Source organism: Lissotriton helveticus, chromosome 5_1, assembly GCF_964261635.1.
Source record: "Lissotriton helveticus chromosome 5_1, aLisHel1.1, whole genome shotgun sequence".
NCBI lineage: Eukaryota > Metazoa > Chordata > Amphibia > Caudata > Salamandridae > Lissotriton > Lissotriton helveticus.
The window spans coordinates 39,098,641-39,124,524 of record NC_136065.1 but is presented as its reverse complement, the minus strand read 5'-3'; the positions used below and the strand labels follow the sequence as shown (position 1 = coordinate 39,124,524).

At 48.2% G+C, this 25,884-nt stretch overlaps 1 protein-coding gene across 2 annotated transcripts in view; it reads left to right on the top strand.

Moving 5' to 3' along the window:
* Positions 1-17,975: 17,975 nt before the first annotated feature.
* LOC144752931 (uncharacterized) overlaps positions 17,976-25,884 on the top strand; it is an 828,149-nt gene continuing 820,240 nt past the window's right edge. The window contains exons 1-2 of one of the 2 annotated variants that reach the window (XM_078640748.1): positions 17,999-18,105; positions 18,566-18,634. The gene's annotated coding sequence lies outside the window, so the exon portion shown is untranslated. Of the gene's footprint in view, positions 18,106-18,565; positions 18,635-25,884 lie in introns of both variants that reach the window. The other variant, XM_078640746.1, reaches the window with a different exon arrangement.

Sequence of the window (25,884 nt, the reverse complement as noted above, 5' to 3'; positions counted from 1 at the left end):
CCTAGTAAGCCACACCATTTGTTGCTGATTATGGATTTGGTCCGCCAACACAAATGAACCGTCAATGATGGCTGATCTTTGATGGTAAAGTGAATAATAGTGCAACAAAAACAGAATAGTAAATTTAAAATAGGATGGTGTGTCCTCCTATAACAAAATGTATTCTACGGCCAAACAACATCTCCTAATTAAAAACCTGGAACAGTGCAAAAGAGACAGTCAACAAATATCTGTCTAGTAATGGGCCAACATGTTTCTGCCTAATGGGCTTTTACGTCCCTTGGCTTTCATCAGGGCCTCTGTTCTTTCAATAGTTGCACTTAGTGATTATGAACAAAATAGACACCACCAACACCAAAGTGGAAAAATAATAAGGTAAACGGATGAATACGATACAACCTGTATCAAACGGAGACATTAACCCTCCATGTCAATTGAGAAGTAAGATTTCTATGGAAGGAAATGTATAATGATTAGTTATCAACTGACTGTGTCCTTATCCCAAAACATGTATTCCACCCAAAACATTTATGAGAAACACACAGGGGTCCAATGGGAAGATCAGACAGGTCCCCATGCGGGAACGAGGAGCCAAACAGCCAAGAATCAGAAAGCAGGTTCATCGGGGAATCATCCCTCGTAGTTAACTTATCTGCTAAAATACTGAGCCCCCTTGAAGAACAAGTACTAAACAAAGGTTTGGGATTTGTCATGACCAACTGTGGAGATCCGTTCACATTTCAATGTGAATTAAGCCAATTCTTTAGGAAGCTCAGACTTCACTATTTTTTTAAAGATAAGACTAATGAGGAGTTTCAGAACAGTGATACCAACATGGGCCTCGAGGTTAAATCCAAATTTCAACCTCATGTACACACGGTTCCGCCACAGGTATTGGCATTTGAGAAAGCTGTTGCGGACGAGGTTGCTAGACTGTGGAACACGAACTTGAGGTCATTTAACAACCTCACCAAAGTTGAGCAGGCAACACTTACATCACTCTCTGAGGATCAGTCCATAACTATAAAACCTGCGGACAAGGGCGGTTCAATAGTTATTCTCAACACTGCCGATTATCGGGAAGAGGGTTTAAGACAACTGAATAATAAACAGGCATATTTGCTTCTACAGAAAGACCCCACGGAGGATGTCATCAAACAGATAAGAGACCTAGTAGAAGAGGCATCTTCAGAGGGATGGATCACTCAAAATGAGGCTACCTTTCAAGTCGCGAAACACCCTGTAACACCTTACTTTTACCTTTTACCAAAGGTGCACAAGCCACAGAGGCCTCCGCCTGGAAGGCCTATCATTTCAGGAATAGGGTCTGCATTAGAGCCATTGTCCACCTTTGTAGATGTCATCCTACGGCCTATTGTACAGAAAATGCCCACCTACTTACAGGACACCAAAGATGTGTTACGAGTCCTCCCTGAAATTGAATTTGATCCCGAAAGAGACCTTTTGGTCTCTTTCGATGTAGAATCCTTGTATACCTCTATCCCTCAGGATGAGACTCTAGAAGTTGTAACATCCATCCTGAGGGATAATATCTGTGAGACTATTACACCGGGGTTGTATGTTTAAACAACTACTGCCGGAACCACAACTTCCTTAACCACGATTGCCTAACCACGATTTATCTTAAACACTACCTTTTTTTAGCACGACTTCCTTAACCACGAAATGTTATATCTCGTTTTTGCCCATTAGATGGCACTATTGTAGTTATAATACTTCATGCGTGAACCTTTCTTTTAAAAAAAACGGATCAAAATGTATTATCTTATTATTCTTTTACAACGCATACCATTATCTCTTTTTTTTTAATTATCATTTTTTTGTGCGGGAAGACCCCCCCCCTTTTATCCCTTAATTGTTTGGAGTGATTTTTTACAGGTGCAGAGTGTAGTGGAGAGACTCGTGGTTTAGGGAAGTTGTGCTTAATGAAATTCGTGGTTTTTGTAAGTCGTGGTTCCGGCTTCGTTGTTCAGGTAAGTCGTTGTACAATCTTCGTTGTTAAGGATGTTTCCCTTACACCGGTACCATTCATAATGGATTTAGCCACGCTGGCCATGAAAATGAATTATTTCAAATATGAAGACATAACCTATCTCCAGATATCTGGTACAAGTATGGGCAGCGTTTTTGCGCCGAGCTTGGCGAACCTGTACGTTCACCAGTTTGAGCAACAGCACATACTGACTCCCACCAACCCCTGCCACACCTCGATTAGGTGGTGGAAGCGTTATATTGACAACGTGTTGGTGGTGAGGAGAGGCACCATAGACTCAATCAATGAATTCCATCTGTGGCTTAACAGCTGAAACCAGTATCTGAAATTTACGATAGAGGCCCACAACGAAAGGATTGCCTTCCTGGATTTGTCTAATTATGCTACACCTGCAGGCCTGCAGAGTGAACTATATAGAAAACCCATGGCGCGCAATTCTTTACTCCTCTACGAAAGCTATCACCCGAATTCCCTGCGCCAGAATCTACCTTATGGGCAGTTCTTACGAGTCCGTAGGAACTGTTCTAAAAAAGAGGACTTTGATGTGCATGCTAAAAACCTATCAACACAACTCAAGGAGAGACACTATCCGAGCTCCTTAATTAAGAGGCCAAAGAAAAGAGCAATGAACAACAACAGGAAAGCTCTCCTTGAACCTCCTGCTCCAAAACCTCCGTTAGAAAGACTCACTTTCGTGAGTACTTTCAACACAAGAAGCAACAATATTCAGAAAATCGTCAGACGACACTGGCGTATTCTTAATCATGGCAATGAGAAGATTGCGCAGCCCTTATTCGTATTCAAACGGGCAAGTAACATCCGAGATCGGCTGGTGCATACCCGCCCCAGAGAAACCCACAGAAAAACTGGAGAAACTCTTTGGAACCACCCTTCCGTTATGGGGCACCACCCTTGTGGTATCTGCTCTGTCTGTCCCCAGACGAAACATTCTAGGGAAGTAGATATAGGTACAAATAGACCATGGGTACAGTGTAATTTTAGCAACTGTAATAGTAACAATCTCATTTACATGCTGACATGCACTTGCTCCATTCGATATGTGGGAATGACTACCCGAAAAGTCCGCACAAGAATGTTAGAGCATAAGAGCTCTTTCCGCTGCAAGAAGTCTCTGACTAAACTCACGAGACATTTCTTGGAGAAACAGCATCATGAAACTGACCTCCAATTGACTGTTCTGGAAAAGCCTTTTATACCTGGACATATAAGTGATGTATCCAGGTATCTTTTTCTGAAAGAACAGAAATGGATTTACAAGCTTTGGACAGATTCAGAGGGTTTGAACGACGACATCCCCTGGACCCTGTTATAGAGGTCGAGGTTGGGGAAAATGTACCCTAGTACTCAATGAATAATATAGGAGGACCATTAGGTAATCATTTATAGCGATTGACAACCCTCCACATTAGACGATGTAATCTATTTGCTGTTATCTCATATACCTCATCACATCTGGGGGACATAATAACTATCACATAGGACATTATAATACACCGCATGTGAGAATGGGCCTACTGTTGACAACTTCATAGAGCAGTTACCAATGCGTAGTTGACAATTTTTGCCATTACCATTCCACTTATCCAATATAGGCCTTTGTAATACAGGTGTTCCTATAACAAGAGCCGTACATTCACTATAAGAGATTTGGATACTAACCATCAATATAGGCGGGATGATATATTTCATCTTGCGGAATCTCCCGTGGTCCTTTGAGAGTTAATCAATGTGTATGATAATGATTATAACCAGTCGCAGCATACATATTACCAGTTTGGACATGTAGAGGAGATTTTTGGAGTTTGCAACCCCTTAAATATAGTCGGGGGCTTTATGAGTACCTTCATCTAATGATCTGGCCAGGAAGGTGTTATTATTACACTGACTGGGGAGATAGAACTACAAATATGGATGGGATGACATCATCCAGTAGTTCATTTTTTGATGTTCCCCGATGGACGTAAAGTAAAAATAATGAGTTAAATTAGGAACAATAACAACATTAAATAACACTCGACATTAATACAGGGGTCTAATAACCTGTGGATTAACCTTAACGTTGTACACAGTGGATTATGATGTTCCTTTTAGTGTAGGAACTACAACTATGGGCGGGATGACGTCATCCCGTAGTCCCTCTCGCGAGGGTTCTCGCGGGATTTCGAGCGCAAATTAGTGCGTTTTTAATTTACTGACAAACTAAGTTAAGGCATGAATTACGGCGCTTTACTTCAAGAATGAGGTATGGAGATCCAAAGAGGAATTATAAACTCGCCTGTTTTTCTATTGTTGACGAGAGAGGCGGAAGGGTACAACACCAGTGCCCCTCTGAGACACTGTTAAATTGCCGGCTCTTCTCCTGTTCGGTACCTCCCCCAAGACTCAGATGGGAGCTTGAGGTACCGACTGAGAGGTGAGCCTGAAGAAACTTTTTCTTACATGTATTTTGAGAAATGCTGCATAGATATGGGCTACTTAACAACAGAGGCCATTTTTTAGCAATTTACATGGGAGAGTTTGTTGTTTAATACTACCCCCACATAGAGTATGTCACCATCTTGAGGTGGAGTTAGTATATTAATACACCCATATAGAATATGTAATTACTTAGAGATACTTGTTGGAGAAACATGATATATCCGGGAGACCTTGAGACTGGGCTCACATATTCGGTGTGCTGGAGTCTCTACACATGTGGATTCATAGATATATGTACAGTTGTGACACAGGTACATCTTTGGACATTTCAGAAGGCTGTTAATTATGCTTCATGGTGCTTCCCTTGTCTGTTTTACCTCTTATATCTATGTAGTGCGGGGCCTCGTAGAACCTGAGCAAGGTCCAGGTGAGGTGAGGTCAAGTCCCCTATCATGAAGGGTGAGCATGATCAGATTATTATTTCTCTCATGAATGTTTTGGGTGGAATACATGTTTTGGGATAAGGACACAGTCAGTTGATAACTAATCATTATACATTTCCTTCCATAGAAATCTTACTTCTCAATTGACATGGAGGGTTAATGTCTCCGGTTGATACAGGTTGTATCGTATTCAACCGTTTACCTTATTATTTTTCCACTTTGGTGTTGGTGGTGTCTATTTTATTCATAATCACTAAGTGCAACTATTGAAAGAACAGAGGCCCTGATGAAAGCCAAGGGACGTAAAAGCCCGTTAGGCAGAAACATGTTGGCCCATTACTAGACAGATATTTGTTGACTGTCTCTTTTGCACTGTTCTAGGTTTTTTTATTAGGAGATGTTGTTCGGCCGTAGAATAAATTTTGTTATAGGACACACCATCCTATTTTAAATTCACTATTCTGTTTTTGTTGCACTATAATTCACTTTATCATCAAAGATCAGCCATCATTGACGGTTCATTTGTGTTGGTGGACCAAATCCATAACCAGCAACAAATGGTGTGGCTTATTAGGTCCCAATGATCAGGGGACCAGCCTTACTCACACCTGGGTTTGGCCAGATGATAGGACTGATCACCAAGTCAATTTGATGGTAACCCATTGCTATATGTTTTGGATTTTGAAAACCATCTCTGAATGATCTTTACTGTGTCTGTGTCTCCTATAAACATAGTGTCCACCCTCGTGTATAATAGGCTGTTTTATGTGATTCAAACACTCCGAGATTCTGGCAAGTCGGATTGGCAGCTCAGCTAAGGAACTAGTCTGTTAGATCCCCTGTGTTCTTGTGTTATATATGTAGAAGGAGCTGGGGATCATAACCAGGCATGGGTCTTTAAATTTCATATCCCTTGGACCCTCTTGTAATGGCTTGTTTTTGCTACAATACAAAGGCTATTTTTATACATAACCTTGTGTGGAGTTTTCTTTGTGGTGGGCCTTGGGTGTTGTTGCTGGGTGCACGCGCAAACGCTTAACTTACATTGCCTCCGAGTTTAGCCTCACTGCTCGTGTCACGTTACCAAGGGGTGAGCAGGGGTTATCTTGGCATGTAACTCCCTTGCCCTGACTTAGAGTGGTGGTCTTTGACTGACTTTGGCGCAAGCCTTGGCCAGCCAGAGATCCCATTTCTAACAGGGGACACTGGTGCACGCAGGAGGGATGGAAATGGGGGTCACTGAGGCACGCAGGAGGGATGGAAACAGGGCTCACTGAGGCACGCAGGAGGGATTGAAACAGTGGTCACTTGAGGCACGTTCGAGGGATGGAACGGGGTTCACTGAGGCACGCAGGAGGGATGAAAATGGGGGTCACTGAGGCACGCAGGAGGGATGGAAATGGGGGACACTGAGGCACGCAGGATGGATGAAATCTGAGGTCACTGAGACAAGCAGGAGGGATGGAAATGGGGGTCACTGAGGCACGCAGGAGAGATGGCCCCATGGAAAGCATATTATGGTTTGGAACTGGGGAGGAGGGGAGGGAGTTGAATCATTACCGGGAGCACAGGGAACTGCACCTTTAAAACTGTGATGTCCAACTCAATGTCGATAAATGCAGATAATCTTGATGTGATTATCGACCTATGTTCATTTTTAGGTCGAGCCTTCGCAGCGCATACGCCGCAAAGGAAAACTATCTCTTCCGAGCGCTTAGGCTTTTCAGCCAAGCACGTGCACACGGTGCCATTACCTTCAATGGCAACGTGTGTACGTCAGGAGATCCACTCGCGTTCTTCCAGGTTTGAGTACATGTGTTTTTACCCCATGGTAACACTTCATATTGTGCTTCCGCACCACATTCCTCGTTTTCTCACAGTTTAAAAAAAATACTAATTTGAATTAAAACGTTTTCTTGCAACGGCCTCTTCTGGTCTTAAGGTTGATGTTTAATTTAAGTGCATAAAACCGGCCTCTTTTGCAGCCTTATTTGAAGTACTACTGCCAGTTATGTAACATAAAGGCTCTATTCGTTTGTATAGCGCTTACGGGAAAGCAGCATTGAAGGGCTCTATTAAGTTATGTTAGTGCGTGCAAGTACTAGCCAATGACATGTAAAAACTACATGACAATAGTCGACATTTGTAGTGGTACCACATTTAATATTTGCAATATTAAGAGCAAAGGTAATATTATTTTTATTAATATATGGGTATTAGTGTAAATATTGGAAAGAGCGCCTGCAGTGACCGCACCCTCCCATTGTTGTTTATAATCACCCCCACCCTTCGGTCATTGTTTGCAATCACCCCCACCCTCCCGTAATTTTTTATTTCCCCCCACCCTCCCATCGTTGTTTGCTGACCTCTCACCTCACCCAACCACCATGTCATAAGAAAAAAATCGGCAAAGCTTGGCAATGCGTTTATTAATTTCTTTATTCATATACCTGTTATGGTTAGACAATTAACATGTGCGGAAGTTCTTCCATGTAAGAAGGGGCGATCCCCGAGGGTCGGGTTGTGCTCCCCCGACCACACCCAGACCCACCTCTTCCACAGAACTTGCCGAGTCTTGATTGTGAAGTCCTCACCGGGGAGGACTTTGGGTCTAGGATCGTACACACTGAGCTCACACCACACTACGAACAGACACCGCACCGGTGGGTTTTAGTAACCAGATCTTTATATGAGCAAATAACGAGGTAGCACTCTTATATACACAGGGGTCAAGGGACCACAAAGTCTTGGAGGATTCGGGAAGGGGGAAGCGGGACAGTCGTTTAGTCTCTGGGACAGTACGAGGCGTACCCTACGCACAGCTCTCAATCCTCGAGCCGGGGGGTACGGGATGATGGTCGTACTGGCTGCTTCACCTCCGTCGAGTCGGCTCGGTCGTGATGGTACTCTCGATGGTCCCGCCGGGCCAGGGTACTCCTCGAGCCGCGACGAGGTCAGCAGGACTCGATCTGGAGAAGTCGTGAGGAGCCGCGACAGCGTCAGCAGGGCTCCGATGGTCTTAGAGGTCGAGCCGCGACAGTGTCAGCAGGGCTCCGATGGTCTTAGAGGTCGAGCCGCGACAGCGTCAGCAGGGCTCCGGTGGTTCAGTTCAGCTTGAGCCGCGACAGCGTCAGCAGGGCTCAGAGGTTCAGGAGGAGTCTTCTTAGGGTCAGCCGCGATCAGATCAGCAGGGCTTCAGGTCCAAGATACAACTGCCCGCTAGTTGGCGGGCGGGCCCAGTTATAGTCCTTCTGCTCTTTTGATCTTCGGACCCTCGCAGGCGGAGGTCTCAAGCCCTGGGGGCTGGTCGTTGGCGAGGTCCGGCGGTCGGCTCTTTGATCCCTTTGAAAGATGGGTTCGGGAATTCCCAGACGCCCAGCGGGTCTGGAGCCCGCCCTCGGGGAGGCCAGAGGGGTGATCGAAACTGGCCCACCGGGGAGGGCCAACGGTGTGACAGATACCAGCCTCTCAGGGGAGGCCGGAGGTGCCATCGAAACTCTCTGGCTTATCTCACTCGGGAGCCCTTTACCCCCCAGCCGGGACTGGCGCGCCTTTGGAGGCTAGGTTTCACTGGGGCCGGGGTCACGCTAGGCCCAGGGAGACAGGGATGTCGGGAAGGGAAGACGGCGTCCGGGCCTTGTGGGGCATGCAATGTTAGGCGCTCGGAGCCGGGAGCGGGACGGGGACATGCGGCCTGGTCGTGGGTTTACGGGGGTTCGGGCTCATCGGGGGTGAGACGACCTGGCTGCTGGGTGCAGGCTATTCTTGCGGGGACGCAGCGCAGGGGCTCAGGGTGCAGGCCTACGCTCGCAGGGTTCTGAGGGACAGAGACGGGCCACGCCACGAGGCCGGGTCCAACACGCGTCCCCCCAGCTGAAGCCGGGGAGAACTACCCATTCTCTTGGGGGTTCTCTTCGCTGAGGCGGAAGAATCGGGACAGGCCGTCTGCGTTGGCGTGGTCAGCACCAGGCCGGTGCTCAACAGTGAAGTCCATCCCCTTGAGTGAGATGGACCAGCGCAGCAATTTGGGATTCTCCCCTCTCATCTGCATTAGCCACCGGAGGGGTCGGTGGTCGGTCTGGACCCGGAAGTGAGTACCGAACAGGTAGGGCCTCAGCTTCTTCAGGGCCCAAACCACCGCGAAGGCCTCCCGCTCGATGGTGCTCCACCTTTGTTCTCGAGGGAGTAGCCTCCGGCTAATGAATGCTACGGGTTGGTCTAGGCCGCTCTCGTTCACCTGGGAGAGGACCGCTCCGATGCCATGCTCGGACGCGTCCGTCTGGACTACAAACTCTCGTGAGTAGTCGGGGGCCTGTAGGATGGGGGCGGTGCACATGGCGTCCTTCAGTGTTTTGAACGCCTCCTGGCAGGCGGAGGTCCCGCTGACTTTCTTCGGCTGGTTCTTGGAGGTTAGCTCCGTGAGAGGGGCTACGATGCTGCCGTAACTCTTGATGAACCGGCGGTAGTACCCCGTGAGCCCTAGAAACGCCCGCACTTCCGTCTGGGTCGTGGGGGCCTCCCAGGCCACGATGGCATCGATCTTGGGCTGGAGGGGGGCTACGAGGCCGCTTCCGACCTGGTGCCCAAGGTAGATTACGGACCCTTGTCCGATCTGGCACTTGCTTGCCTTAATGGTGAGACCTGCCCCCCTCAGGGCGGTCAGCACCGCCCGGAGGTGCTGGAGGTGCTCGGGCCAGTGGGAACTGTACACCGCGATATCGTCCAGATACGCAGCGCTGAACTCTTCCAACCCCGCCAGGACCTGGTTCACCAGCCTCTGGAAGGTGGCGGGGGCATTCTTCATCCCGAAGGGCATCACCCGGAAATGGTAGTGACCATCCGGGGTGGAAAAAGCGGACCTTTCCTTAGCTCCCTCGGTGAGGGCGATCTGCCAGTATCCGCTGGTCAGGTCGAATGTGCTAAGGAAGCGAGCAGCCCCGAGGCGATCGATAAGCTCGTCGGCTTGGGGGATGGGATGAGCATCGGTTCTGGTGACTGCGTTGAGCCCGCGGTAGTCAACGCAGAACCTCAGCTCAGGAACAGCACCGGGGGCGGCTGCCTTTGGAACCAGGACCACGGGGCTAGCCCATGGGCTGTCAGAGGCTTCGACCACCCCGAGGGCCAACATCTTCGATACCTCGGCCTTGATACAGGCCCGGACTCGGTCAGGGACGCGGTAGGCTCTGTGCCGTACCGGAGGGCTGTCCCCGGTGTCCACGTCGTGGACGCACCAGTTGGTGACGTCGGGGGTGAGGGAGAAGAGGTCTGAGAACTGTCCCAACAACTGGCGACAGTCCTCACGCTGCTCTGGAGAGAGGGAGGAGGAGAGATTCACTCCCTCTACGGAGCCATCTTTCTCTTTCGTGGACAGGAGATCGGGGACAGGCTCCGTTTCTTCTTCTTCCCCATCGTCCGTGGCGAGGAGCAAACTCAACTCGGACCGGGCGAAGTGGGGCTTGAGGCGGTTCATGTGAAGGACCCGCAAGGGGTTCCTGGGGGACTCTACATCGATGAGGTAGGTCACTTGACTCTTGCGTTCGATCACCTTGAAGGGCCCTGTCCACTTGTCTTGCAGGGCACAGGGCTCTACCGGGGCCATCACCCAGACCCTCTGTCCGGGCTGGAACTCGACCAGAGTGGCATTCTGGTCATACCACCATTTCATTTCTTCTTGACTGGCCTCGAGGTTTGCCTCGGCCAGTTCTCGGAACTTCCTCGTCTGGTTCCGGAGGGCCAAGATGTATCGAAACACATCGGGAGGGGGCTCTGGGGCCGCCGCCTCCCACCCCTCCTTGACCAGGGTGAGGGGTCCCCGGACGGGGTGCCCGTAGAGCAGCTCGAAGGGGCTGAACCCCAGGGACTTCTGGGGGACTTCGCGGTACGCGAAGAGGAGACAGGGGAGGAGGACGTCCCACTTACGTCTCAGGGGCTCTTCGAGACCCATGATCATCCCTTTGAGGGTCCGGTTGAAGCGTTCCACCAGACCGTTCCCCTGGGGGTGATATGGGGTGGTGAACTTGTAGGTCACCCCACATTGCTGCCAGAGGGACTTCATGTATTTTGAGATGAAGTTTGTCCCTCAGTCGCTGACGACTTCCCGGGGGAATCCCACCCGGGAGAAGATGGCCATGAGGGCCCGCCCCACCACGGGGGCCGTAACCGTCCGGAGGGGAATGGCTTCGGGGTAGCGGGTGGCATGGTCCACCAGCACTAGGATAAAGCGGTGCCCCAAGGAGGTCTGGGGGTCGAGGGGGCCCACGATGTCGATACCCACCCTCTCAAAGGGGGTACTGACCACGGGGAAGGGTTGGAGAGGAGCCTTGCGCTTCCCTCCGCTCTTTCCGCTGGACTGACACGTGGGGCAGGACTTGCAGTGGCCTTCTACATCTGAGCGCATGCCCGGCCAGTAGAAGTGGGTGACCAGGCGATGGTACATATTGTCTTGTCCCAAATGTCCCGCCAGGGGTACGTCATGGGCCAGGTTCAGGAGGAAGCCGCGGAAGCGTAGGGGGACCACCAGCACTCGGCCGGACCCTAGTTTGGCGGACTTTTGTTCGCTATACAATAGGCCGTTTTCCCAATAGACAAAGTGGGAGCCGGACTGGTCACCGGCGGCCTGGGCGGCGGCCTGCTGCCGCGGCCCAACCAAGAATGGACAGGAGGTCTGCTCTAGGCAGAATTCTTCACGGGACGGTCCCCCTTCCTGGCGCCACTGGGCCAGCTCAGGAAGGTCGTCCAGACTTGGGGTCGACTCGACGCTAGGGCCGAGGGGACCTGCGTCGGAGGGGAAGCTCTCCCCGGGGAACAGTTCAGGGGCTTCGGAGGGTTCAGGGACCTCGGGGTCCTCAGGGGTCGTTGGGGCCGCCTCTAAGGTCGCCCCTGCGGGGGGGATTCTTCGGGCGGTCATCGACCGGGTACTCACACAGGCCCATTCGGGCAGGCCCACCATCTCCAGGTGGGTCCTCTTCTCAACCCGCTGCCATGGGGAGCTCTCTAGGTCGTTGCCGAGCAGGCAGTCCACGGGCATGTCAGAGCGGACTGCCACTCGTAACTCCCCAGAGACGCCCCCCCACTCGAACGGGACTTGAGCTATCCGGCAGGTGCGGACGGAGTTATCGGCTGCGATCACCCTGCAGGAGATGTGGGGGACAATCTGGGCTTCGGTTACTAGATGCCGTTTCACCGCAGTGATACTGGCCCCCGTGTCTCGGAGCGCCCCTAGGCGATGGCCATTGACAGTCACCTGCTGTCGATACTTCTCGGTATTGTCGGGTAGGGGGGCTCCTGGGACCATCTCTCTATCACCCAGGGATACTAGCATCATGGCTGCGGGGTCAGCTCCCCCGAACTCCTCTTCTCCCTCCTCTTCTTCTAGGGCTACTGAGGTGATGTGGCGCGCTGGGGGGCCTGCAGCGGCAGGCTTTTTGAACAACGGGCAGCGGGGGTCATTGGAATAGTGCCCTGGTTGCTGGCAATGGTAGCAGGCTTGGCTGGCTCGGGGCCCTGGCTTAGCTGGGGGAAACCCTGCGCGCGCTGTGGGAGGCGAGGTGCCGGGCTGGTTTCTGGGGGGACTACGTGGGGACCCTACCTGGGAACCCCTCTGTCTATTCTGGTTCCCTCCTCCCCTCTGGCGGGAGGACCCCTGTTCATTTCGGCCAGAGTCTCCCCCGGGCCCCCGGGGTACTCCGGTGCTCACCCAGCGATCGGCCTCGACGGCCAGCTTCCGGGGGTCAGCCAACTTGCTGTCCAGGAGGTGCTGCCGGAGTTCCACAAAGCAATTCAGGGACAAATGTTCGTAGGCAATGAGGTCGATGAGCCCCTCGAAGGTGGATACTTTGCTGCCCTTGATCCACCCTTCCAGTGCCCGGCTGTAGAAATTGACATATTCTACCCAGGTGGTGCCGGGGATCTTCTTGCAGTCTCGGAAGCGTTGGCGGTACATTTCTGGGGTGAGCCCGTACCTTGTGAGGAGGGCCTCTTTCATGTGGCTGTAGGAGGTCTGTTCGGCAGACGGTAGGTCGAGTAGGGTGTCTCTCCCCTCACTCAGGAATCGACCCCACAGCCCGGCTCCCCAATCTTTCTGCGGAACTCGGTGGGAGGTCATGGCGACCTCGTAGGCCTTGAACCATTGCTGGATGTCATCGTTTTTATAATATTCTTTGACCACGTCCTTGGGGATGTGGACCTTTGGTTCCACCGGGGGGACGGCCTCTCGGGTCGCTGCTGTTTTGCTGCCTTCGTTCCGGGCTTTTAGTTCTATTTCCAACATGCTGCGCTCGTGCTCCAGCTGGAGCTTCTTTCCGTCATGTTCTCGTTGGAGCTTCTTCTCCTCCAGTTCTCCTTGCAGCCGCAACTGCTCGATGGCTAGCTTTTTCTCGGCCAGCTTGAGTTCTCCCTCCATCTTCAAACGGGCTAGTTCTAGCTCGTGGCTTCGGTTGCGTTCTCGGTCGGCCATCTCTTCTGGAGATAGACCTCTCTCCGTGCTGGGAGTCCGCGTCGGGGACTCTGTTCTTTCTTGCTCTGGAGCGTGGGTTTCGGTCAGAGGGGCTCCCCCCCCATCGGCTTCTGTCGGGGCTGGAGGTTGTGCTCCGGCCTCCACCCAGGCTGTTAGAGCTTGTTGGAAGTCCTCTTTGGTGTTTAATCCCGTTGACGGGATACGGAGATCCTTGCAGAATTGCTTGAGCTCACGGTGCGAATAGTCTCCCAGAAGCTCCATCTGGAAGGTGGTCTTGTCGGCTGTGACACTCATGGCTGCTTCTTCGTTCGGGTAGTGTGTCAGTACTGTACGATCCCTAGACGTAGGTTCTTATCGCGACGCTGCCACCAATGTAAGAAGGGGCGATCCGCGAGGGTCGGGTTGTGCTCCCCCGACCACACCCGTACCCACCTCTTCCACAGAACTTGCCGAGTCTTGATTGTGAGGTCCTCACCGGGGAGGACTTTGGGTCTAGGATCGTACACACTGAGCTCACACCACACTACGAACAGACACCACACCGGTGGGTTTTAGTAACCAGATCTTTATATGAGCAAATAGCGCGGTAGCAGTATTCTATACACAGGGGTCAAGGGACCACAAAGTCTTGGAGGATTCGGGAAGGGGGAAGCGGGACAGTCTTTTAGTCTCTGGGACAGTACGAGGCGTACCCTACGCACAGCTCTCAATCCTCGAGCCGGGGGGTACGGGATGATGGTCGTACTGGCTGCTTCACCTCCGTCGAGTCGGCTCGGTCGTGATGGTACTCTCGATGGTCCCGCCGGGCCAGGGTACTCCTCGAGCCGCGACGAGGTCAGCAGGACTCGATCTGGAGAAGTCGTGAGGAGCCGCGACAGCGTCAGCAGGGCTCCGATGGTCTTAGAAGTCGAGCCGCGACAGCGTCAGCAGGGCTCCGATGGTCTTAGAGGTCGAGCCGCGACAGCGTCAGCAGGGCTCCGGTGGTTCAGTTCAGCTTGAGCCGCGACAGCGTCAGCAGGGCTCAGAGGTTCAGGAGGAGTCTTCTTAGGGTCAGCCGCGATCAGATCAGCAGGGCTTCAGTTCCAAGATACAACTGCCCGCTAGTTGGCGGGCGGGCCCAGTTATAGTCCTTCTGCTCTTTTGATCTCCGGACCCTCGCAGGCGGAGGTCTCAAGCCCTGGGGGCTGGTCGTTGGCGAGGTCCGGCGGTCGGCTCTTTGATCCCTTTGAAAGATGGGTCCGGGAATTCCCAGACGCCCAGCGGGTCTGGAGCCCGCCCTCGGGGAGGCCAGAGGGGTGATCGAAACTGGCCCACCGGGGAGGGCCAACGGTGTGACAGATACCAGCCCCTCAGGGGAGGCCGGAGGTGCCATGGAAACTCTCTGGCTTATCTCACTCGGGAGCCCTTTACCCCCCAGCCGGGACTGGCGCGCCTTTGGAGGCTGGGTTTCACTGGGGCCGGGGTCACGCTAGGCCCAGGGAGACAGGGATGTCGGGAAGGGAAGACGGCGTCCGGGCCTTGTGGGGCATGCAATGTTAGGCGCTCGGAGCCGGGAGCGGGACGGGGACATGCGGCCTGGTCGTGGGTTTACGGGGGTTCGGGCTCATCGGGGGTGAGACGACCAGGCTGCTGGGTGCAGGCTATTCTTGCGGGGACGCTGCGCAGGGGCTCAGGGTGCAGGCCTACGCTCGCAGGGTTCTGAGGGACAGAGACGGGCCACGCCACGAGGCCGGGTCCAACACTCCACAAAAATGTTCTTCACATAATGATTTTACTAGAATATATAAATAATTATGTAAGTATCCAAGACGATCGTATGTGCGATGTTAACCTGCCCCACTTCAAAAGCACAACACAATCACAGGATTGTTGTAGATGTGGCCTGGGAGAGCTAACTTGATGCCAATAGCTCCAGCACAAGCGGAGGCTCGAAAGCATCGCTGTGTAACACACTATTAAAATGAATAGTTTAATCAAATGTATAATTCCTAAACATAAGCTTACATTCAATGGACCACACTTCCTGAATGCCCCGACCTTGATTTGAGGGCACAAACCGCTCAATACGCCCACACTGCCCTTGCACTGCTCCTGAGGACAGATCTGTTGAGACACCTCCTGCAGAGTGCTGCACAATCTGTTCCTCACCCATCTTTCCACAATGTTCACCCTGCTATTGTTTTTTAAATTAAAGTGTGGGTTGTGTGGTGCACTCCGTTTTTCAAAAATTATCCATTAAACTATTTGTTCTCCTGGGTTTGTAGGTGGTGTGCTGGGTGGGAAAGAGGTGCCACCCTCCTGTGAAACTCAAAATGGATATGAACTAGTGACTGACATCATTAGACCCTACCCGCACTACCTGGGGCAGAACTCCATCTGCCTGTATGAACTGCAACAGTACTCGTGCTTGTGTTTTGTGTCAAATTTAATAATAGCAGTTTCTTTCACAATTTCATAGCTTTAAACATGATATATAAGAGTTTTTAAGTGAACAATCAATATTTCACTGTTCTGAGCTAGACATTTAAATTGCTGTCTAAACAAGAAGCAATAGTTAAAAAAACAGGTAATCCAGTCTCAATGCATTTCGGGAATTTTTCCCTTCGTCCGGGGCGCTGAAAAAAATATAATAAACATACTTAAACATTTGTGGAATCGACATTGAGCACTTGCAAAACTAATCAAGATTGTCAACCTGTGGTTATACATGGTTAAAAGCAGGAGTTCTGCAGCATGAACTATAAGCCTACTATGAGGGTCGTGTTGAAACAAAGAAAAAGAGATGACAAACAAACAAATCATGATAAACATATCAGTCTGTGTTGTAAATGCAAATCTAAAAAATGTAAATAGAAAAGAATCTCGACTGTCAGTAATCCATTATATACGGGTATGAAGCAGAAGCGGTGCGTAACATGAACCTATTACTAATGTGTCTCTTCTCGACCGTTAAAATGAAAAGAAATCTGCTGGGTAGAACAAAGTGTGGATCCTTACCACAAAGGTTGCGGGAGAAAACAGGTAGAAATAACGGTAATCCAAGAAGACAGGTTAGCTTAATAACACCTGCGGGATAAAGTTAAACAAAACATGTATTGCAACCCTAGAGTTTACGATTTCTGTGTAATGGCCGAATTGCGAATATCGTACCTTTATTCCAAGTGTACTGACGATGTAGGTGCTAAGTAGTTGTGAGGGTATGAATAATGAATTTTTCCCAATGGTAGCAGTTCTTCAAAAGACCGCTATGGTGAAACGGACTACTTAGAATCAGAAACGAAGACAGTGGCGCGAACGCTCAAAATGATCGAGTGTTTAAATTAGCAAAACACTTAATTTCAGCAGCTGCCTAAAATAACTGTGGGCTCGCTTCTGGAACAATGTTGACTCGATAAACAAAATAAATCTAACTTTGTGATATACTGAGTTAACGTCGGAGACATAAAAAATGGACTGAACTACAGTGCTGTCAGCCATGATTAAACGGTGAAAATAACGAAGTTCCTCCAACACGCAAAGTGCATAATCTGAGGCAAGTAAAGAAACGTGATCTGGAGAAATGATAAGAAGAGAGAAAAACAAAGTAGAACGAAGAAAGAATATATAAAGAAGCTGGAGAAGACAGAAAAAAAGATACAAACATGTATATGTGCCCTAATGTAATAACAATAACATTTGAATAAACAAATTAAACAACTTGCATTACTGTTCAACAATTGCACATTTACATTGAAGCTGTTGAAAACAATATGTATGGTTTGAGCAAATTCATTTCCAAAACAGAACTGTGTAAATCTAAACATAGTCGCTAAGAATAAAAAACAATAGCTTCAAATGTAATGTGTCTTAATTCTAGCGTTATCTAGTACATGCGATATCAAGCGGTCTCATAAATTAACTGTAGCACTATAAAACGAGTTCTCATGTGTGCTAAATTCTTTGAGTAGGTTCCTGATCTAATCGTTTTATAATGCTACAGTTAATTTATGATACCGCTTGATATCGCATGTACTAGATAACGCTAGAATTAAGACACATTACATTTGAAGCTATTGTTTTTTATTCTTAGCGACTATATTTGGATTTACACAGTTCTGTTTTGGAAATGAATTTACTCAAACCATACATGTTGTTTTCAACAGGTTCAATGTAAATGTGCAATTGTTGAACAGTAATGCAAGTTGTTTAATTTGTTCATTCAATGTTATTGTTATTACATTAGGGCACATATACATGTTTGTATTATATATTCTTTCTTCGTTCTACTTTGTTTTTCTCTCTTTTTATCATTTCTCCAGATCACGTTTCTTTACTTGCCTCACATTATGCACTTTGCGTGTTCAGAGGAACTTCGTTATTTTCACTGTTTAATCATGGCTGACAGCACCGTAGTTCAGTCCGTTTTTTATGTCTCCGACGTTAATTCAGTATATCACAAAGGTAGATTTATTTTGTTTATCGTGTCAACATTTTTCCAGAAGCGAGCCCACAGTCATTTTAGGCAGCCGCTGAAATTAAGTGTTTTGCTAATTTAAACACTGGATCATTTTGAGCGTTCGCGCCACAGACTTCGTTTCTGATTCTAAGTAGTCCGTCATTGATATTAATCACTCTCTTCCAGAGAGCGAAATAAAGGTCACTTCCGCAGTCAGTCATTTACTGCTGGTTCGCGTTTTCACCGTGGGGAAGCGAGCAGGTCACCTTTCTCGGACGAATGGGACAGACGTTAGATAAGACACCGTTTTTTTCTTGAGGTACGTGTTATGATCAACTATCTAGCTGAAGGGATTTCTAAATCTTCAGTCCATTTTTCTAAATCAACTTCGTTTTCATTTTTCTATACTTCAGTTATCGACCTTTCAAAGAAGGCTCATCGCCACAGTGCCACTCTAAATGCGGGAAAACTTCTGGTCTCCTCTTATTTTCGATCCATTACCTGCTTGATGTTTCTAGTTAGCTCAGTCACATAGGTTATAGACGGCCCTTTCGAGGGTCTTCAATTAAATTCACGTTTTCATTTTATGTTTCACCATAGCGGTCTTTTGAAGAACTGCTACCATTGGGAAAAATTCATTATTCATACCCTCGCAACTACTTAGCACCTACATCGTCAGTACACTTGGAACAAAAGTACGATATTCACAATTCGGCCATTACACAGAAATCGTAAACTCTAGGGTTGCAATACATGTTTTGTTTCACTTTATCCCGCAGGTGTTATTAAGCTAACCCGTCTTCTTGGATCACCGTTATTTCTACCTGTTTTCTCCAGCAACCTTTGTGGTAAGGATCCACACTTTGTTCTACCCAGCAGATTTCTTTTCATTTTAACGGTCGAGGAAAGACACGTTAGTAATAGGTTCATGTTACGCACCGCTTCTGCTTCATACCCGAATATAATGGAATACTGAAAGTCGAGATTCTTTTCTATTTGCATTTTTTAGATTTGCATTTAACAACACAGACTGATATGTTTATCATGATTTGTTTGTTTGTCATCTCTTTTTCTTTGTTTCAACACTGACCCTCATAGTAGGCTTATAGTTCATGCTACACAACTCCTGTTTTTAACCATGTATGACCACAGGTTAACAATCTTAATTAGTTTTGCAAGTGCTGAATGTCGATTCCACGAAAGTTTAAGTATGTTTATTATTTTTTTTTCAGCGCCCCAGACGAAGGGAAAAATTCCCGAAATGCATTGGGACTGGATTACCTGTTTATTTGAACTATTGCTTCTTGTTTAGACAGCAATTTAAATGTCTAGCTCAGAACAATGAAATATTGATTGTTCAGTTAAAAACTCTTATATATCATGTTTAAAGCTATGGAAATTGTGAAAGAAACTGCTATTATTAAATTTGACACAAAACACAAGCACGAGTACTGTTGCATTTCCTACAGGCAGATGGAGTTCTGCCCCAGGTAGTGCGGGTAGGGTCTAATGACGTCAGTCACTAGTTCATATCCACCCTGCTATTGTGACAGCAGCTGGTGACGGCAGACCGGCTACCACCATGAGGAAACCGGCTACCACCATGAGCAATTTCTAGCCGATGCAGAACCCTGCCGTTCGGTAGGTGGGCAGCTGCTACACCAGATCCGCACAATATACAAAACTGCAACCTAGAGACCCCATGACTTCCTTACAAAGAGCGCCAATTCATCACCTTATAGTAGGCAGATAGTGCCTTCTGTGCTCGCCCCAATCCCCACCAGCACTTAATCATCAACATTGGCGCTTGAGCACCAGTTAAGGACACGTGAATTTATGTCAGGCACCGTGAAATTAACTGATTTGCCTAGAATCACAGGATGTTGAGCTGATGCCGAGACTGTAAACTGGTTGCCCAGCTCCAAAGCCGCCAGCTCTGGACAGTATGCCACACCCTCTCCCAACTTGTAGGGTTTGTTGGTTGTGTGTTCGGCAGTGCTAACAGGAGAAATGGGCTGATGGAAGCTGTCTCCTGATGAGATCACCGACACTTGTTTATTTATATATTTACAAATTAACTACTGCCCACTACACCCCTAATTGTGGATAAAAGAGAGAAGACCCCACACATGGACACTCTGAGCGGAATCCAGGCTTAATTCTAGCAGCTACTCTTTGGAAAGTTGAACATCCATCTCAACCAATCAGATTGAAGGGCTGTCAGAAAACTGCTATGGGAAGTCATTGGTTCCAGTGGTGCCTGGTTTGGTTTTGTGCATAGCTTCTTTTAGGATTGACTACTTATGAGGACCGCCGGCATTTTTCATTCTCTTGTGGGAAGATTGTGTCTCTGCCCACTCCCTTTATCCTGAACGTGTGGTTTTCCTTACATCTGCACAGTATGGAATTAACAGGGACCTTGTACGTTGAGAATGAATCTGGCCACATGCCATTGAGACTTTTCACAGGGGGACTGCTGTCAGACTCTAAAGTTGAGGCAGAGAGCTAAATATGAGTGACTTGTCCAAAGGTTTTTTTTATAAGCCGCCCAACCCCCAGGAATGTGTTATGGCACTTATTATGTTAATTCTTTTTTTTTTATACAGTAGCTCAGTTATACATAATATCAATTATATCTAAGGTAACACAAATGTTTATAACACTTATGATACATTTATAACATACTGTACAGCAGCCACACTGCTCTACAACATTGCTTAAACACATTGGCAAAGCCAATAGCTCTCACTAAACACTTACAAGGTCCCAAAGGCGAGACCTATTGGCTATGCCAATGCTTGTTCTTTTTCCTTCTCTCTTCCTGTTTTGGCACACACCCTCGCACTCTCTCTTTTGTTTCTTCTCTCTCACTCTGTCCTAGTTTCTCATTTTCCATTTCTATATCTTTCTTACTCTATATCTGTGTCCCCTTTTCTCCATCTTGTTCCTCTATCTCGCTACCGCTCTCCACTCTTTCTTTTCCTTCCTCCTTCCTGCTCTCCCTTCCACTTTACCCACTAACTCCCTCCACCTCTTCCTTTCTTTCACCCCTATCTCTCCTTCTCACCCTCTTTAGTTTACCCTTTTCTCTGCTTCACTAAATCTCCCTCCCTGGATATTTGCCTTTTGATACCGCCTCGATTTGTTTCCTTTTTATCCACCTTATCTCCAAGGCCTCTCTCTAATCCTTTCTGTCTTGATCACTGTTTGCATGTTCTGACTACTTTCTGTGTCTTTCTTTGGTGTGTCCCCTTCTCTCCTTGTAGCTCATATTCTCTCTCCCTCTTGTGCACTTTAGTTCCAGCTTTGCCGCCCTGGCATTTGTGCTACCAGAAAAATAAAAAAGTAAACAAAGAGAGAACGTCTGGGGCAAAAACATCCATTCATTTCTAGCCCAGGTAGTGACGTAGCAGCCTCGAGCTCGGCGTCGAGAGCGGAGAGAGTAGACGAATTAGCGCCTCCCCCGTTGGGAATGTCTGCGAAACTCTGTCTAATCAGCATCCTGTTCATATCAATAACATATTGTTCAGCCGGCATCCTTATTTAAGTCCTTCTGGTGAACTTGTAATACATAGAAAAGCCTGCAGGGAGCAGACGGCCCTGCGTGGCCGAGGGGAGAGGCAAAGCACGCGTGGGATGCTGCTGAGGCAGCCAAAGCACAGCATAAAACTAGACCGGGGGTCACTTCTTTACTGCCAAGGTGGGGATGAGGACGATGCTGGTGATAATTAACTGGTTCGTGCACTATATTTAGTATTATTGCAAAGACTTGGAGGAATTTCGATGTTTCTGAACAGTGAGTAGCTCGGTAGGTTGTTGATCCCCAGGTCTGATAGATCGTTGGGTACAAGTGGTTTCAGCTGGGTATGTTGAAGTGTCTGTTGGATTGTCCATCGAATTTTACATATACCCAGACAAAAACACGCACACAATTTTTCCTGTCTCTCTTTTGAAAGTCTTTAAAATGGTCCTTTTTACAAATTCTTGTGTTTTCGCTAATTTAGTAACCCTCCAATCCGCATTCCTCTCCCTTCCCACTGCCCCTTAAGCCCGTCTCAAGCGCCCTCCGTGTTGTATAGGGTACTTTGCCATTAAAGGCCAGCATAAATGTTGGAAAATCTAGGGGCTTATTTACAAGCCCCTAGCGCAACCCGTATGTCACTTTTGCCATCTTAAAAATGGCGCAAGAGGCTTGTAAATAAGCCCCCCCCCGATGTTCACACCCTCCAAATTTTAGGGACTAACGGCCACATGCATCATTGTTGCCATTTGCGATTTCTTAATTGCGAAAATTAAGGAATCGCAATTAAGAAATCGCAAACGGCTACGCATCAAGAAATCGCAATTTTTTTTGCAATTCCTTAAGTTTCCTTAATTGCGATTCACAATTTGCGAATCGCAATTAAGGAATACCTTCCCATTGATTCCTATAGGAATGAGTGGCAAGTCATTCTCAATTTGCGATTTGCATTTTGCGAATCGCAAATTGAGAATGCAATTTCAAGGGTGCAGGGGGGGTCCAAAGGACGCCCCCCTGCACCCCTGAAATATAACTTTAAGTGCATTTTTCACACACACATGCCCCAAGGGCATGCATGTGTGTAAAATGAAACTTTCAAAAATGCACTTTTGTGCATTTTTGAAAGTTTTCACAAATTACCATGAAGGTCAACTTCATGGTAATTTACCTCTCCCTATTTGCGAATTCGCAAATTAAAAATGTTCATGCATTGCATTTAAGAAATCTAAAATGGCGATTTCTTAAATGCAATCGCAATTTTAGAAATCGCAACATGATTGCGATTCCTAAAATTGCGAAAAACATGATGCATCGCAATTTTGTCAATTGCATTCGCAAACGGCCGAAAATTGCGATTCGCACCGTTTGCGAATGCAATTGACAATGATGCATGTGCCCGTAAGCTACGCCCCAGCGATCGCAGCTGGAGGGCCTCACCCCAAATGTTCTTTGTGAGCTTTACATTTTCGACAGAAGCGGCTGTTCCCATAAACTGTCCTTCGTGGGAGGAGGGGTGACAGAGAGCCAGCTGCTATCAGGGCGGGCTCACTCTGCTGCAGTTAATCCTGCTGAGCGAGCAGTGAAGTATCCTGGCAACTCGGCCGGCTCACAAAGGGGTGAATATTTAAGCAAGGAGGCGCAAATTAAGGACAGCATGGAACCGGCCAGCTCCCACATCGTTACCCTCCCCTTTGAACTCCTTGATTTAAGGGCCCTGGAGATGATTTGGTAGGTGACTGTCATGTGCTTCAAGATGCGCCCTACTAAAAATAGCATTTGCATAGCCAATAGGTCTCGCCTTTGGGACCTTATAAGTATTTAGTTATCCAGCACAATATCCTTGGTGCAATAACATCAACTGTTGCGTGCCCAAAGACTTATAAGGCCCCAAAGGCGAGACCTATTGGCTATGCCAATGCTTGTTTGTTATAGTTGGGGTTTTTAGAAAGAGTTCAGGGTGACCCATCTCTATAAAGCAACCTCTGACATACTTCAGCCATGGAATTCTGGACATATGTTCCAGGGTCATGCAATCCGCTATGATCTGCTAGGAAAGCTTTAGCTCCTTGTTTGGCCAACACTTGAGCCAAAACACCAAGGGACGCAAGGCAAGGGTATCACATAAAAAAGGAGCCCCTAGTTCTTCGTGGGCTATCAGGTTTGATAAACCGGTTGGCATTCCCAGCAAGCACTTTAAAAAGTTGTTCTCAGCCACCTGCAGCGCATCCTCTGTGGTATACCACCAAACTTCGCTACCATAAAATGCGGTTGACACGCCCTTTGCTTGATAAATTTTCAGCATGGCTGCAATTGGGCGCTTGCCCATCTTTGCAGCAAAGCTGTAAATAGGAGCAGTTATTTGATTGACCTCCCCTTTTTCTTTTGAATGAGTGCCCCCCATTTCAAACGATCCTCCAACAGGACCCCCAGATATGAGAAAACTGGCGTTACAGGGAACTTTGCAGGACCTACAGAGAAAAGGGACTTTTTCATGGGACGAGCCCCTACCTGCAGGACATAAGATTTTGTATTATTTATCGTTAGATCAGGGGACCCTATGAAGTTTAGGAATGCATCTAATAGAGATTGGAGCCCTCTAGCAGTTCTCCCTATCAGGACAGCGTCATCCGCATATAGAAGGACGGGAAGACCCCGGCGACCCACATGCAGAAAATCGCCCCCCGTGAATACCAGGGCTCCTCCAAGATCGTTAATATATAGGTTAAACAGGAAGGGTGCCAAAATGCAACCCTGCCTCACCCCTCTTTCAATATTAAATTCCTTGGAAACCTGAAGATCCTGCGCATATCTAATGTTTGCCTTGGTGTCCCTATGCAGCTCCATTAGAAAGTCCACAATAGGGGCCTCCACCCCCATGGCCCTCATGGACTGCCACAATTTGACACCGATATACACGGTCAAACGCCGAGGATAGGTCCATGAAGGCCATGTAGATCGTACCTGGGCGGGCCATCGTGTACTTGCCAAGGATCAAAGAAAGATTTAAACATTGGGCCACCGTAGACCTCCCCGCAAGAAACCCGTATTGAGTGTCAGCGATGATATTGTGCTCCTATGCCCATCATGATAATCTTTGCAATAGGACCCCTCCCACCACCTTAACTACAGAGTCAATGAGAAAAATGGGTCGGTAGCAGTGCGTGCTATTTCGGTGCCCCTTTTTGAAAACTGGCACGATGGTAGAGATAGCCCAGGTTTCAGGGCTACCGTCCCTGGCAGCTGCATTCAATACAGCTGCAAGGATCGGTGCCCAGAAGGATGGATCCGATTTGTAAAGAGCCGGCGGAATTCTTTTAGGTCCGGGAGCCTTATTACTAGTTAGGCCCGCAATACCCGCCTCTACCTCTGTTAACTCAAAGACCAGATGGTCGGTGTTAATTGCCCGGGGTGACTGATCGTGGGGACCTAGGGAACCCTTAAACATGGATTGAAAGTGGGACACCCATTCCTCTTAAGTAATGTGGGAGCCTAGGGTGTTGCCTGGATCATCAGAAAACAGGGTCTGTTGACAATGCCCCAAAACCGCGTACCAGACCTTAATGTACTAGGCTCGAGCAACTCCTTCCATGCCTCCTCCTTCAGAGCTCTCTTGCGGGTAGCTAGGGCCTGCTTGTATCCCTTGCGACATACCTGTATAAATGGGGGGTTTCTCGGAACAACTTTCAAGGCCTCCTTTAACTTGCTTGCTGCCTGGGAGCAGGAGGAATCAAACCATCTTGGGTTCGAGTTAGATGCCTTGTGTGCCGGAGCCCTCAAAAGTTCCCCTGCTGTGCGTGAGATGGAGCTAAAAGCACTAAGAACATCCATTGGTGAACTCTCCAGTTGGACAAAAAGGGCAAGTTCAGCTACACATGAGCCTTTCACCTCCCTATAGAAGGCATCAGGGTCAACCTGGGACCATTTAAGGTGGCGCCCATCGCCTGTAGGTCTCGTAGTTCCTGGTACCCTTTCCCTAGATTTACTGGGTAGAAAAACGCCACTCAGGTGTACACAAAGGGGATTGTGATCGCTAAAATCACTATCCTGGATGGTAAACCTAGGAAAAAGGGATTGAGAGGAGGTAGAGATTAAGGTGTGATCTATAAAAGACCCGGTATCTCTTCCTTTAAATGTGGGAATCAGGGTTTTACAATTTGGAGCAGAAAGGGACATTAGTGACAATAGGTCAAATTCGCTGACTAAGTTATTTAGGCCCTCCCACTACGTTGAGTGCTCAAAGTGAAACCCCCTCATTCTGTGACATCCCATGTCTGACATATTAGTAATCTTAGGGTCGTCACAGGGGTGGGTATTAAAATTTCTGAGCACCAACAAGGGGTGTGAGCTAAGGTCACTTAGCTTCCTTAGATAGTGGCTCAGCTCTATGATGTCACCTTCCCCCTTTTTACTATTATGTGTGTTGTAAAAATTGTTAAGGGTCATTATGTTATTCCCCTTCTTAAGTGTGATGGCCTGTAGGCCCTGGCCAGAAAATGGACGAGTTTGTACCTGGCATTCAACAGTCAAGGAAATATAGATGACCAAACCTCCCTTAGCTCTACCACTTGGTGACGGGGA